This window comes from Penaeus japonicus, unplaced genomic scaffold (assembly GCF_977035675.1).
Source record: "Penaeus japonicus unplaced genomic scaffold, GWHDUDI00000001_assembly GWHDUDI00000009, whole genome shotgun sequence".
NCBI classification, from domain to species: domain Eukaryota; kingdom Metazoa; phylum Arthropoda; class Malacostraca; order Decapoda; family Penaeidae; genus Penaeus; species Penaeus japonicus.
Window position 1 is genome coordinate 44507881 of NW_028234411.1, and position 16212 is coordinate 44524092.

The following is a 16212-nucleotide window of genomic DNA, read 5'->3' on the forward strand; positions in this document are numbered from 1 at the left end:
CTCTGGAATTAGTCAAATGCTTCTTTGTGATCTGAAAGATGGACTTATTTCTATTTAGGAGATACTCTGCATAATTATCATTATATGAAGGAACTTGATTTTCATCAAAGAGGTCATAGGGTAGTCTTTTATCCATTCCATATAAAAGAAAATGTGGGGTATCACCTAAGGAAGAATGGAATGTACTATTAATACAAGACTGGACTGTCAATAGTGATTCATCCCATGTGTCCGATGTCGCATCAACGAGCGATCTCATTAATGAGAGGATGGAGGAATTGAGCCTTTCTGTAATACCATTACTTTGTGGGCGGTAAGGGAGAATGTTAACACGAGTTACATTCATGATATCACATAACTTATCCATGACTTTGTTATGAAATTCAGTCCCGTTATCAGTTGAAAAATACATGGGGGCTGAATGTCTATGACAGAAGTCGTGAAAAGCATGTGCAACAACATTTGCTGTTTTGTTGGGGACGGGGACGAGTTCACAAAAACGAGTGAAGTTATCAATGAAGACTAAAATATAACGATTACCATTGCGAGAAGGTAGAAAACCTGACAGTGTGTCGCAAGAGACTTTCTGGAAAGGAAAGTCTGGAATGTCATATTTCAATGCAGGGGCTGGGTCATTGGTATTTCCTTTGTAATAAGGGCATTGCTTACAAGACTGAACATGCTTAGCAACTTTGCTAATAAGGTGTGGGAAGAAGAAGCGTTGCTGAGCTAAGTGAATTGCCTTATACTTACCACAGTGTGCAGCTTCTTTCGACTCATGGAAAAGAGGAAGGATTCGACCTTCAAGGGATTCAGGAATAACTACAAGCTTACGAGATGCCATGAGCTTTCTTGTCCTATATCGAGACTTGTAGCAAAGTAGACCGTTAGCATCGAGGTAAAGTTGACTTACTCGAACATGTCTGCTAGGGGGAGGTCTTTCATTCCTTTCTAAAGCTTGAATTAAGGGGCCGTACAGATTATCATTACGTTGCGCTATCCGGATCTCGTCCTCCGTGGGTGGGTCCATGGGAGGTACGGCTGGGGCAGCCAAGACCGGGGCGGTAACAGAATGAATGGAGTCGGAACGGCGATCATTAACATGTGCAGACCGGATCTCGTAATCCGAAGGATCCTCAACGGTAGGAGCGGCAGTATTTGCCAAGATCGGTGCAATGTCAGAGAATTTCACCTTGCGGGAGGCAAAGGTGGGCGAGGAGCTAGATTCAGGCAGGTTGTGAGCGTCAGAGAGGGGAGCGCGTGATAGCGCGTCGGCAACGACATTTTGTTTCCCGGGTAAGTAAACAATGGTGACGTCAAACTCTGCAAGAATTTCAATTGCGCGGGCGCGTCGTCCATGAGGGTTCCTACCCTTAAATATGGACGTGAGGGGGGAATGATCAGTGTGCACTTCTATCTGATATCCCAAGATTAGCTCTCGAAAATGACGGAGGGCCCATGTGATACTGAGTAATTCACGGTCCGTCGTGTGATAGCGTTTTTCCGCTGAATTGAGGGCGCGACTTGCAAAAGCAATGGGCTGCGTCTTTCCAGAATGGCCATGTTTCTGGTGGAGTACTGCTCCGAGCCCGAGGTTTGAGGCATCAGTGGTGAGGACAAAAGGCAAACTGAAATCGGGAAAGGCTAAGAGTGGAGCCTTAATTAGTCGCGATTTAAGAGTTGAAAATGCGGCTTTTTCCTCGTCTGTCCACTGCCACGTAGTATCCTTTTTAAGGAGATGGTTACGCGCCGTCGCGATGGCCCCGTAACCTTGAATGAACGGCCTGTAAAAACCTGAAAGGCCTAAAAATGACTTCAATTCCTTCTGGTTCTTCGGTGTTGGAAAGTCGGCAAATGGCTTTAACTTTTGAATCATTAGGTGCAATACCTTTAGATGACAAGGTATGGCCTAAGAATTCTAACGTAGACTTGAAGAACTCACACTTGTCAGGCTCACTACATAATCCTGCAGTTGATAGCCTATTGAAAACCTGGCCAATTTCTTCTCGTGTTTCAGAGAGGGAGGGTGAGCAAATTAAAATATCATCTAAATACACGAGGACCTGATCATTAATTAATCCTGATAGTACAAGTGACATTAATCTGCTAAATGTGAGAGGGGAATTGCGAAGGCCGAAAGGGCATACTAAAAATTCAAAGTGTCCCATATGAGTCGAGAAAGCCGTATATGGCACGCTTTCAGGAGCCATAGGAACTTGCAGGAAGCCTTTAGCAAGGTCAATAGTTGAAAAAATCTTGTTATTAGAGCCAATGTCTTGCAACAACAATCTAAGATTAGGAATTGGGAATGGTTCTGGCACTGTTACTTTATTCAACTTGCGATAGTCGACCACTGGGCGGAAAGTATTATCCTTCTTTGGAACAAGGAGGAGGGGAGAGGCCCAGGGTGAATTGCTTGGTTGAATAAGATTCATGTCTAACATTGTTTTAACTTCCTTTTCCAAGGCCTGTCGCTTCGAATGAGGGATCTTATAACTCGGTATGTACGAAGGCTTAGCATCAGGCTCGAGGGTAATGGAGTGTTGAAGCAATGTTGTTTTTCCGATAGGACGGTCCTTGGTTGGCAATACGCTTGGGAATTCTTTAAATAAGTTATTCAAAATATCATATCCTTCATGAAAATCTAAATTTTGCTTTAGAACATGATCAGAGCTCTGCTCATCAGGGGAAGATGATGTTGCAGAAAAAACAGGGGAGGGAACAGGTAAATCAAATTCGCAGATAGGCAATTCTGTGAATTCATAAGATATTACAGGTAGACCAGGGGGAATAGTCAAGGGGGGGGGGGGAAGATTAAATACATGAAACTGACATCTATTATCAGTGATATTATACAAGGAAGGTAATGTTGCACAACCTTTTACTCGTATATTATCAGGTAAGATCAAAGCGGTACCATTTGCCGAAGGACAAGAAACGTCTATCAGTAGATCATGAAATGCCGGGATAGTAGTGGTAGCACTAGCTATAAACTTAGGAGCATTATCATTAGCGGTCCAAGAATTCGCACAGTCGTCAACGTGTTTTGCGCGCGAAGGTTTGCATGATGCGGGTGCGCGCGCAGCGAGAGGAGAGGTGAAGCGAGGGCGGGTGGGAGGGGTAGGGGGGTGGTGGGGAGGAGAGGATGGAAAGTGAGGTGTAGACATGGTGTGACTATGGTCATGTGTGACTTCATAGATTGCCATTGCGGGTGTGAAAGGGTCGGCATGCGTCCATAAGCAAGAGGGAGTCCTTAATAGGTAATTCTGACCATTAAAAGTAATGCTATTACTCTGAGGGTGGAGGGAAATACCTGTACGGTATAAGAAATCATGACCCAACAAGAGGTGTCCGGGGGTAAAATTAGATTCTACAACGACAAACTTGTGAGCAAAAATTTCACTACCAAGAGAAATGTTAAGGACTTTGCTGCCTAGAGCTGATACCTTATCTCCTGTTATCCCGCAAATGGTGGTTTGACTCGGTTGCAAATCTAATGATAATTCAAAATTCCGCAAGGTATTCAACGAGACAACAGAACAAGAAGATCCGGTGTCTAAGAAGAAATATGCAGGCTTGTCATTCAATATAGATGGAAGCAAAGGCGGTTGAGTGATATCATTAGGGATGCAACTGCAACTAGTCGAGACAATGTGGTGTGTTACCGGTATTGTGCTTGTAGTGTCGGCCGTGTTGGGTGTTTTTGGCTTTTCCATTTCCTAAAAAATGGCGGTTTGCTTGGCGTTGCTGGAGCAATTTGTATGTTTGATCCACTGGTCATGGAACGCCGCGCAGTGAGGCAAGGGTGTGAGCGCGTGCCGTGGTAAGGAACAGTACGGTGTCGAATAACATGAGTCGGCACTGTGACCTTTCGCACAACAATTGAAACACTGATCTCTGTCTGGTGCCCAATTTGTGACACAAGGTTGTTTACGTCTTGGTACATGAGGTCAGTTACATGACGGGGGGAGCGGGAGGGAGGGGGAAAACGAGTCTTATGGCCCGTATTATATCTGGGAGGGGAGGGGGTATTTGTTTGTCTCGAGTGTTGTGTTTTCGTGTCTTGGTTGTGGACATGGACAGCGGGTTAGGGTTGCGTTGTGGTTTGTCGTTTGGTTGTTTGTGTTTGTTGTGTTACGCAAGGGTGTGTTGTCTTGTGTGGTCGTGTTTGGTTTAGTCGTGGGAATGCCTGCGTTGACAGATACTGTGGGAGCCTTCTCTTGATAGACTTGGCAAATTCGCGGGTAACTTAAGTAATCAGTTTTTTTTTAAATCTTCACAGGGTTCCCAAACTTGCTCTTGTACAGAAGTAGGTAAAGAAGCAACAAGGATAGATTTGACCATATACGTCATAGAGGAGACGTGATGGTCGTTGAACAAGGACTTTACGTGGGAGTCATGGTTGTGGGGGGAGGAATGCTCTTAACCCATTTTGAAACTTGAACCCGAAGCTGATTGATAAAGAATCGAATGTCTTCTTCGGACACGGAAGGGCTGGGGGGGGGGGGGGGGGGGGGGGGGGGGGGGGGGGGGGGGGGGGGTGGGGGGGGGGGGGGGGGGGGGGGGGGGGGAGGGGGGGGGGGGGGGGGGGGGTGGGGGGGGGGGGGGGGGGGGGGGGGGGGGGGGGGGGGGGGGGGGGGGGGGGGGGGGGGGGGGGGGGGGGGGGGGGGGGGGGGGGGGGGTGGGGGGAGCGTGCAGGCTTTAATTGAATAAGTCTCGCGAACTGAATATGGTGACTTACATCCAAGGATTTGAACGAAGATCTAAATATATTCTGGAAATAACTCCAACTGCGCAATACAGATGGCAAAAAAAAAAAAAAAAAAAAAAAAAAAAAAAAAAAAATAAAAAAAACCAAAAAGTTTTAAAGGGTTAATCGCGTTACGTACTTTCGCTGAGGTAAGCTCTAAACGTGTTTCAGCCGCGTTTCGTTTACGCATTTATTGCCGAAAAGAGGGGTCATCTCTAGACATCCACTTGAATAATCATAGAGTCAACATTTTCCAAGAAATCTTCAACCGGAATGGACGAGCCATCAAATTTCTGTACGATATTGAATGTTTGGTGAGGTTGGAAAGTCATGTTGGAGAAGGGGGGGCGGGTGGGGGTCAGGTCAGAGGGTGGGACAGTGGTGGAATTAGCAGTTGAGGGGTTAGTGTGGGGGGTCAGAGATGATTGGGAAACGGGACGGGAGGAGGGGGGGAGGGGGAGAATGGGAAGGTATAGTATCCAACCAAAGAAAATTTCGGTAGTTTCCTGAGGTTTCTGAACACTTTACCACTTCGTAATTCACTCATGAATAGGCGCGAGGGAGGAAAGAAATCCAATCACTTCACAATAGAAAGAAAAAAATAAAAGAAAGTGGGTAACACAAGGCACAACACTAGGTGTGAAAAAACAATCTAAGAAGGAAGAAAAATGACACGAGGGGATATCGACCTTAGTCGCAACTAACCTTTCATTACCGATTTCTTCGTCCTGTCAGTCAACTTGATGCGCTGTTTGTTTATTTTAGGCCGTGTGACACTGGATGGAAAAAATATTCCGGCTATCCGTGGTACGTAGAGCTAATTAATTGTTTTTTTTTTTTTTTTTATACAATTTATTGCAAAAAGAAACGTGAGGTCTCTCATCTTATTGGCTGCCACCAGATTATGTGATGGGTATAGATTACTCTAAATATCCACACATAGGAGAAATATAAGGTTGGTGTCAAACACAGCAGCAGCTGCCTTGACAATAACAATATAGTTATAAATTCAATAATATGACACGATATTAGATAATATATATATATAAACTATAACAAGGAATTGACTCTGGAAATAAAGATCGGGATTAGCACTAGTTCACAATAGTAGATCGTATGAGTGCGAGTGGTAGATGTTGGTGGATTACAGGTCAAGGTCCTCGAGTGACTTCGCTATCGGTCAGTATATCTCAGGACGGGCCTCGCTAGGCGTGGCGATGAGCCGTCTACAGGAAAGTAGCGTAACTATTCCAATGTGTCACTTGGGTCGGCGATTTCCTGATTGGCTGACTTCGGGTCGTCATAATTCATAGGTCCGCCCTCGGTTTCAGCCTTTGAGGGTGTTATGCCTATGATGTGTAGATGTCCAGAATATCCAGAATGGCTAAAGTTGCAGGTGCTAGCTACTTTTAACGAACTTGTTGCCCGATCCTGGGGGTAGGATATACGAAATCCGATAATTGTGAAGGTCAACATCTGTGTATTTCGAAAATTTGGATCATGTATCTCAGGTCAGACCATATTGCTCTGTTTAACCGTTGTAAATAAATACTTTCTTATATATATATATGTTAATATTATGTCTATATATTATTTTTTTTTGATTTGATTTTTTTTTTTTTTTTTAAATATTGATGAGGGTAACTGATAGCAAAAAAGGGTTTTTTTTTGCTTTTTTTTTAAGCAACCGCCGGGGTGCTAGCAGCCCCCGGGGGTTTTACTAAAATACACACCCGGGGGGGTACGTTTACGGGATAAATTAGGTTGCGTGGAAGGACTGAGCGGGAAAAAGATCAACGGCGTGGATTTTGAAAGGTTTACAGGAAGAGAAATTTTATAGAGGGAAAGATCCGACAGGGCTGCAGGTAGGGATTCATTGCAATTTTCCTTGTGGGTAGGGGTACGGGAAAAAAAGGAAAAGGGAATAGTTCAATGAGGCGGAAGAACAAAAGTACCTTGTAGAACAACCAGGGTTTGCTTGTTTAACAAACGGTTTTTTATCAAAAGACCTAAATTGTGGTTTAAAAGGTTTTGGTTGGGAAAACTGAATTTGGCCTTTGAGGGAAAGAGAGGCTTAACATTTTGTAGAAGTTTGTGGGGAATAGGGGTAAAATCATGTGGGGTAATGGGCTGGGCCCCCTTCGCCTCGTTGCTGAAATCAAAGAGTTGGTTTTTGGTTTTAAAAAAGTACCGGGCGGGAAACAGAATCGGGTGGGAAATTTTGACTTCCCCATTGTTTTTTAGGAAGACTAGCCCAGGGCCCTCAACGAAGGCCCCGGGCGGCGAAGAGGGGGGTAGGTGGCGGCGGGAGCGCCCAAACAAATTAACCCCAAAAGGGGTAAGCTGGAGATAAAATCAATTTTGTTCGTCGGGCCGGGGGAAAAATAATTTTGAAAGCTTTAACGTCGAAATGAGACCAAATTTTCACCTGACTGTATGCATTTAATGTAGGCCTTGTTGTTTTTACACTAATTACTAAATGGGGCCTTCAAACTAGGGGAAGCTTGACTTAATATTGATGGGTTGGGTTTACTTTTTTAAATACAATGCCCAAATTCAATGTCCTTTTGCGGGGCCACTTTGGTTAAATAATATTTTTTCCTGGAATTATCAAATGCTTCTTTGTGACTGAAAGAGGGGTTTTTTCTATTTAGGAAAACTCTGCATAATTATCATTATAGAAGGAACTTATTTTTACAAAGAGGCAAAAAGGATCTTTTTTCCATTCCATAAAAAAAAAATGTGGGTATCATAAGGAAAATGGAATTTTATTAATACAAGACGGACGTCAATGTGATTCCATCCCCTGTGTCCGAGTCGCATCAACGACGATCCATTAATGAGAGGATGAGGGAAATTTACCTTTCTTAATACCATTACTTGTGGGGGGTAAGGGGGAAGTTAACACGAATTTCTTCATGAACACATAACTTATCCCTGATTTGTTAAAATTTATCCCGTTACAGTTTAAAAATACATGGGGGCAATGTCTATGACGAAACGTGAAAAGCATGGCAACAACATTTGCTGTTTTGTTGGGGGCGGGGACTAGTTCACAAAAACGAGTGAAGTTATCAATGAAAACAAATCTAACGATTTCTATTGCTAGAAGGTAGAAAACCTGACAATGTGTCGCAAGAGACCTTCTGGAAAGGAAAGTCAGGAATGTCATATGTTAGAGCAGGGGCTGAGGCATTGATATTTCCCTTGTAATACGGGCATTATTTACAAGACTGAACATGCTTAGAAACTTTGCTAATAAGGTGTGGGAAGAAGAAGCGTTGCTGAGCTAAGTGATTGCCTTATACTTACCACAGTGTGCAGCTTCTTTCGACTCAGGGAAAAGAGGAAGGATTCGACCTTCAAGGATTCGGGAAATAACTACAGCTTACGAGATGCCAGAGCTTTCTTGTCCTATATTGAGACTTGTAGCAAAGTAGTCCATTATCATCGAGGTAAAGTTGACAACTTAAACTCGTCTGCTAGGAGGGGGTCTTTCATTCCTTTCTAAAGCTTGAATTAAGGGGCTGTACAGATTATCATAATGTTGCACTAGCCGGATTTCGCCCTCCGTGGGTGGGTCCATGGGGTACGGCTGGGGCAGCCAGACCGGGGCGGTAACAGAATGAATGGAGTCGGAACGGCGATCATTAACATGTGCAGACCGGATCTCGTAATCCGAAGGATCCTCAACTGTAGGGCGGCAGTATTTGCCAAGATCGGTGCAATGTCAGAGAATTTCACCTGCGGGGGGCAAAGGGGGGCGAGGAGCTAATTCAGGCAGGTTGTGAGCGTCAAGAGGGGAGCGCGTGATAGCGCGTCGGCAACGACATTTTGTTTCCCGGGTAAGTAAACAATGGTGACGTCAAACTCTGCAAGAATTTCAATTGCGCGGGGCGTCGTCCATGGGGGTTCCTACCCTTAAATAGGACTCGGGGGATGATCATGTGCACTTCTATTGATATCCCAAGTTTAGCCTCGAAAATGACGAGGCCCATGTGATACTGAGTATTCACGTCCGCGTTGAAGCGTTTTTTTTTCCGCTGAATTGAGGGCGCGACTTGAAAAGCAAGGCTGCGTTTCCAAGAATGCCATGTTTCTGTGGAGTACTGCTCCGAGCCCGAGGTTTGAGGCATCAGTGGTGAGGGCAAAAGGCAAACTGAAATCGGGGAAGGCTAAGAGTGGAGCCTTAATTAGTCGCGATTTAAGAAATTGAAAATGCGCTTTTTCCTCGTCTGTCCACTGCCAAGTTGTATCCTTTTTAAGGAGATGGTTAAGCGGCGTCGCGATGGACCCGTAACCTTGAATGAACGGCCTGTAAAAACCTGAAGGCCTAAAAATGACTTCAATTCCTTCTGGTTCTTAGGTGTTGGAAAGTCGGCAATGCTTTAAATTTTTGAAAACATTAGGTGCAATACCTTTAGATGACAAGGTATGGCCTAAGAATTCTAACTTAGACTTGAAGAACTGGGCACTTGTTTAGGTTTAAATACAAAAATCCTGCAGTTGATAGCCTATTGAAAACCTGGCGCCCAAATTTTTTCTCGTGTTCAGGAAGGAAGGGTGACAAATAAAATATCATCTAAATACACGAGGACCTGATCATTAATTAATCCTGAAGACAAGTGACATTAATCTGCTAAATGTGAGAGGGGAATTGCGAAGAGCCAAAGGGGGCAACTAAAACAATTGCAAATTGTCCCATAGGAGCGAGAAGCCGTATATGGCACGCGTTCAGGAGCCATAGCAATGGCAGTAAGCCTTAGCATACGGTCAATAGTTGAAAAAATCGTTGTAATTAGAGCAAATGTCTTGGCAACAACCAATTCATAAGATTTGGAGAATTGAATGGTTCTGGACTGATTACTTTTTTCAACGTGCGATAGTCGACCACTGGCGGAAAGTATTATTCTGCTTCTTTGAGACATTGAGGAGCGGGGATAGGCCCAGGGCTGTAATTGCTTGGGTGAATAAGATTCATGTCGAACATTGTTTTAACGTCTCTTTTCCAAGAGGCCTGTCGCTTCGAAGTGAGGGGATAATATCAACTCGGTATGAAACGAAGGCTCTAGCATCATGCCTCATGGTAATGGAGTGCTGATAGCAATCTTGTTTTTCCGATAGGGACGTCGCTTTTGGCAATTGACCTTGGAATTCCTTTAAATATCTTCAAAATAATCGATATCTTCATGAAAGAATCTACATTTTTGTGCTTCTAGAACCATGATAAGCTCCTGCTCATCAGGAAAGTATGTATGTTGTCAGAAAAACAGGGGATGGATCAAGGTAACTCAAATTCTCAGATAGGCAATACTGTGAATTGCATAAGATATAACAACGACATCCGCGCGTTATAGTCAATGTGTGCCGGGTATGATTAAAATACATCACCTGACATTCTATTAACAGTGAATTATTATACAAGAAGCTAATGTTGCACAACCTTCCTTAACACTCGTATATTCTATGCAAAAGGTAAGATCAAAGCGTACCATTGATGCCGAGACAAGAAACGTCTTATCAGTAATCATGCAAATGCCGGGTATCATTTAGTGGTAGCACTAGCTATAAACTTAGATCAGCAATTATCATTATCGGTCAAGAATTTCGCACACTCGTTCAACGTGTTTTTTGCGCGATCGAATGGTTTGCAATAATGCGGGTTGCGCGCGCACAATCGAGAGGATGCAGGAAAGCGCGAGCGGTGTGGAGGGGTAGGGGTGGTGGGAGGAAGGATGGAAAGTAGGTTGTAGACAGGTTTTACTATGGTCATTTGTGACTTCAAAGATGCCATATGCAGGGTGTGAAAAGGTTCGCCATGCGTCCATAAGCAAGAGGAGTCTTAATAGGTAATTCTGACCATTAAAAGTAATGCTATTACTCTGAGGGTGGAGGAAATACCTGTCACGGTATATAGAAATCATGACCAACAAGAGGTTTCCGGGGAAAATAAGATTCTACAACGACAAACTTGTGACAAAAATTTCACAGACCAAGACGAAATGTTAAGGACTTGCTGCCTATAGTCTTGATACCTTACTCTTCCAGTTATCCCGCAAATGGTGGTTACGACTTCTGTTGTCAAATCTAATGATATTTCAAAATTCGCAATCTAATTCAAGAGAACACCAGAACAAGAAGAGAAGAGATAAGATGTATTCAATTTGAATGTCTGAAAATTAAAAAGAGATAATATTTTTATATTTAAATTTTCCAATTTGATGCACCTAGATTTCTTAATTATATATAGAATATACATCCGGTGTCTAAGAATAAATTAAGCACGACTTGTCAATTCCATATAGATGGATAGCAAAGCTGTTGAGTTGAATCATACTGATGCAACTTAGTTCGCGACAATGTGTTGGTGTTACCGTATTGAGTTCTTGTAGTGTCGCCGTTCTCTGCGTGTTTTTCTGTGCTTATTCCCTAAAAAATGCTTCGGTTTGGCTATAGCGTTGCTGGAGCAATTTGTAGTCGATCCCACACTGGTCAGAACACCGAGCAGTGAGGACTCAAGGGTGTGAGCGCTGTCCGTTGTAAGTGACAGTACGTGTCGATAACTGAGCGCTCCGTGACCTTTCCACATATTAAAACACTCGATCTCTGTCTGGTGGCCTTCAATTTGTGACACAACTCTTTATGTATTGTATATCGTCTTGTTACAAGAGTTATTTTATATACGGGGGAAAAAGAGTCTTATGGCCCGTATTATATATACGGGAGGGGAGGTTTGTCCTCGAGTGTTGTGTTTTTCGTGTCTTGGTCTGTGGGACCCGCGGAGGTTAGGGTTGCGTCGTTGTGGTTTGTCGTTTGGTTTGTTTTGTGGTTTATTTTGCGTGTTACGCAAGGGTGTGTTGTCTTGTGTGGTCGTGTTTGTTTTTTATCGTTCGTGGGCGCGTGACATGCCTGCGTTGACAGGATTACTGTGGGAGCCCTTCCTCTCTGATAGACGTTGGCAAATTCGCCGGGTAAACTTAAGTAAATCAGTATCTCTCACAGGGTTCCCAAACTTGCTCTTGTACAGTAATAAGTAGGTAAAGAAGCAACAAGGATAGATTTGACCATATACGTCATAGAGGAGACGTGTATGGTCGTTTGGTGAACAAGGACTTTACGTGGGAGTCAGTGGAGTTGTGGGGGGAATGCTCTTAACCCATTTTGAAACTTGTATCGCCGAAGCTGATTGATAAAGGAATCTGAATGTCTTCTTCGGACAAGCGAAGCAGGGCTTTAATTGAATAAGTCTCGCGAACTGAATATGGTGGACCTGACATCCAAGGATTTGAACGAAGATCTAATATATATCCTGCGAGAATATACTCCAACTGCGCAATTCGGATGGCTATGTTTTAAAAGGCGTTAAGTCCTGCGTTACGTACTTTCGCTGAGGTAAGCTCTCAAACGTGTTCAGCCGCCCCGCGTTTACGCATATTTTTATTGCCGACAGGAGAGGGGTCCATCTCTAGACAATCTTCCATGCTTGATATAATCATAGATTTCAACATTTTCCAAGAAATTCTTCAACCGGAATGGACGACGAGCCATCAAATTTCTGTACGATATGAATGTTTGTGAGGTTGGAAAGTCATGTTGGAGAAGGGGGGGGGCGGGTGGGGTCAGGGTTCAGAGGGTGTGGGGACAGTGGTGGAAATTAGCAGTTGAGGGGTGTTACTGGTGTGGGGGGTCAGAGATGATGGGGGGGGAGCAGGGGAAACGGGGGATCGAGGAGGGTAGAATGGAAGAAGGTATATGTATCCAACCCAAAAGAAAATTTTCGGTAGCTTTCCCCTGAGGTTTCGAACACTCTTACACCACTTCGTAATTCTCTCATGAATAATGGCGCGAAAAAGAAATCCAATCACTTCCACTATATAAAGAAAATTTTATAAAAGAAAGTGGGTAACACAAGGCACAACACTAGGCGTGTCGAAAGAAAAACAATTAAGAGGAAGATAAAATGACACGAGGGTCCAGGAGATATCGACCTTTAGTCGGCAACTAACCTTCATTACCCGATGTCATTTCGTTCCTGTACCCAAGTCAACTATGATGCTGCTAGTTGGGCCGTGTGACACTGGAAACACTTCAAGAAAAAATAATCGCTATCGTTGGTACGTAGTCTAATTATTCTGTACCAATTATTGCGAAAAAAAGAAACGTGACCTGTAGGTTTTCTCATCTTATGCAGCGCCAACAAGATATGTGATGGGTATAGATTACTCTAATATCCACACATAGAGAAATATAAGGTTGCGTGTCAAACACAGCAGCTGATACAATAAACAATATATTATAACTTCAAAATAAATATGACCACGATATAATATAGTATATATATATAGAATATTAACAAGGAATGAACTCTGGAAATAAAGCGATCGGGATTAGGCACTAGTTCAGCAATAGTAGAATGTAGGTAGTGACGAGTGGTAGATTGTTGGTGATTAAGGTCAGGACCTCGAGTGACTCTGCGCTAATTCGTCATATATCTCAAGCGACGGCTCGCTAGGCGTGGCGATGAGCCGTCTACAGGAAAGTGAGGCGACCCCATAATCTATTCCAAGTGTCAGCTTGGGTCGCGACTTTTCCTGATATGGCTGAACTTCGACATCGTCAGTAATTTAATAGGGTACCGCGCCACTTCGTGGTCAGCCTTTGTGGGTGGTGATATTCCTATGATTGGAGAGACATGACCAGAATAGTCCCATCCCAGAAATTGGCTAAAAGTTGCAGGTGCTGTGCCTTTAAAATAACGAATCTTTGCCCGATCCTGGGGGATATACGAAATCCGATAACTTGTGAAGAGTCACATCTGTGTATTGTAATTTCGATCGATGATTATCTCAGGTCAAGCACATATGCTCATGTTAAACCTTTAAACCATAAACTACCTTTCCATATATATAATATGTATATATATATGTAATATATAATATTCATATATATATACATATTATTACATACATATATATATACATATTATAATATATATATTATACATATACATGCATAGATAGAGAGCGAGATTTGTGTTATGTTGTTTACCACGCCCATTTGCTGATCTATTATCCGAACATTAGATAGTGCTGGTGATCATTGTGTTGGAATTTGGTATGTGAGAGATATGGCTGAGTCTATATATATATATGATCTAGTTATATATATATATATATATATATTGAGTTAGTATACTGTTATATTTATATACATATACACTATTATATATTCTATAGTAGTGAGTGTACAATATAGATATATAATATTGATATACATAGTGATATATATATATGATGTGAGTAATATATATGATATATATATATTAATATGTGTGGGGTTGGTATGTGTAATTGTGTGTATGCTGTTGGTGTGTGTGTATGTTAGTTGGGGGTCACTGGTCGTGTGTGCTTGGGGGGGCATAGTGTTAGTGATATATATTATAAGGATATATAATATATGGTGATATATGAGGGTTTATAGATGTATATATATGTATATATATATAATAATATATATATATATATTCTATATACACATATATTATATATATACAGAATTTTATTATGCATATTTATTATAATAAATATACATATAATAATAATTATGATATATATATATATACAGTTGAGTATATATATGCACCTACATATATGATGTATATGTATCTATATATAATCATGATACATTTACATATTATATATATATATATATCATTGTATATACATATATTCAAATATTACATATATATAATATATATACTACTATTATACTAAATATATATAATATGATATATATATACAAGAAAAAGAATATCAATAATGATACTCGTAGAGGTAAAGATAGAAAGGATAAAGGTAATAATGATTATGGTGTTGATAATGGTAATGGCATTAGTAATATCAATGATAATCATGAAAGTAATGATAACAATAATGATAATATAAACAAAAATGGTAATAGAAACAACGATACTAATCAGTAGTAACAGTCATAATCCTAATCAGGATAGTATTAACAATAGTAAGAATAATCCTATTTCCAGAGTATCCTGTTTATGTGTGTGGTTTTATTGGTTTCTTATTGTCTTACTGTTTCAATACGGGAATGGCAGGCAATCTCATGGGTCCCGTCTGATCTATTTGATCTGTATGTACAGTATGTTACATGACCCAATAGTATGATAATGTATATCTATATTATATATTAATCTATAGTATATATGATGAAGTATGAAATTATACTATAAATACAATACATAAATAAATATATGATATATAAATGAGTATATATAATTATATATAATAATCATAAGTATATATACTATATGAGATAAATATCATATATAATATATATATTATATATATCATAGTATATATATTAAATTATATACATACGATACATACATACACCATATATACTGTACATACATAAGTCATATATGTAATATATAATATATACTATATATATATATATTAATATATATAATCCATCATATATTGATATATATATATATATATATAGTATATCTGGAGCCGTGCAGTCACGGGTTCAAGACATTAGCTATATGCAATCTGCTCAATATTAATCATGCTTTAACCATTATTTAGATATATTTTTTTGAAGTTGGGAAAATAACCAAATTTAACATTTCACTTGCTAGACTATTTATTGCCTGTGGCAACCCAAAGATCAACTTTTGCGATATGTCGGGCCAGCCAGCATGGTTTGCTGCTAGAGGTTGTGGTTCTGAGAGAACCTGTTGTTAGTGACACCTGTAGTGAGGGAACCTGTTCTTAAAAATTTTGAATCCCACCACTGGATCTGTGCGTGTATGCTCACTGTGTTTCCGCACCAGATAAATACTTGTCAAGATATTGCAAAGAAGACATCAGGTAATACCAGACGGCCGTAATCATAAGAAGGGCAACGATGCTTGCTTTTTATATTTCATTTCATTTCATATTCATATTTCTTAACAATCAAACCTTTTGCTCGAACGCGACACTTTCTTTTTCTGGGTTTTGTGCAGTCCCCCTTTAAATACCGCTGCTATTCCGCGCGTTTTCTATGAGTTCCCTCAATTTCATATTTGCTTGTTTCTCCGTTTCGCTGTTAGCCATGAGTATATCATACCCGTCAAGCAGTTGATATACTTTGGCTTCAGGAGCCGCAGCTCTTTCCTTGGTGGCTATCAACGTCATTTCATTCGACCAGCTAAATTCCACTACACAATCAAGTACAGCTTATTTACAGTGCGGTGTTGCTAGCCAAGTAGGTTGCCCCGACTTATTTTCGAATCATTTTGTCTCGAAATGAACGTGTACATGCGTGTGTGAGTATGCATATGCCTGCCTTCACAGTCAGAGTTCACCTCCAGACACTACACGAAGGCCGGGCGCCCTCTGCTGGAGGCCGGCTGCGACGGAGAGTGCAAGCATGACCTCCTGTGCGAACTCCTCACC